Below are 767 nucleotides of genomic sequence, written 5' to 3'. Positions count from 1 at the left end.
TGCGATCTCAGCTCACTGCAACCTCCACCCCTGGGTTCAAGCGATTCTCCTGCCTCAGCCTCCTGAGTAGCTGAGATTACAGGTGACTGCCACCACACTTGGCTAATTTTTATATTATTAGTAGAGATGGGGTTTTGCCATGTTGGTCAGGCTGGTCTCGAATGCCTGACCTCAGGTGATCCACCCACTTTGGCCTCTCAAAGTGCTACGAATATAGATGTGAGCCACTGTGCCTGGCCCAGTGATGACCCTTTTGTGCAGCATTTGTTTGAGGCCTCAGGAAATAGTTGTGGAGAAGTCAGGATTCTGGGAGAACTGGGCAGCTGTGGTCTGGTCAACGGTGGTGGGGTGGGGTGGGGAGGTGACGGTATGGGGAAGGACCGGGGGTCTTCAATGTGTCTCACGAAAGGAGATAGCTCAGAAGGGATGCACACTGTACAGAAGAAGGGGTGGCCTGGACAAAGGCCACAGCTGCACCCTTCCTGGGGAGCTTGAATATCAAGGTGGGTTTTCTCCCGTCGTGAGTGGACACCAAGATCACCTCTTGAAGACCATTCCGGACCCAAGGAGTCAGTCATATTTTTTGTAGTTTAGATTTATTACAATTTCAAAAGGAATCCCTTAAGTGAATTTGCATGGGAAATGGTTAGAGGAAGATTATTCTGTCCCCTCACGGGAAGACTCCTAAAAATGTTCACGACACAGACTCCCCTCTTCCCAGCAAATCCCTCCTTTGTGTAAAGAGACGTCATCGCTGGAAAGCCCCT

Source organism: Mandrillus leucophaeus, unplaced genomic scaffold, assembly GCF_000951045.1.
Source record: "Mandrillus leucophaeus isolate KB7577 unplaced genomic scaffold, Mleu.le_1.0 Scaffold966, whole genome shotgun sequence".
Taxonomy (NCBI): domain Eukaryota; kingdom Metazoa; phylum Chordata; class Mammalia; order Primates; family Cercopithecidae; genus Mandrillus; species Mandrillus leucophaeus.
Note: the sequence above shows the minus strand (reverse complement) of the source record.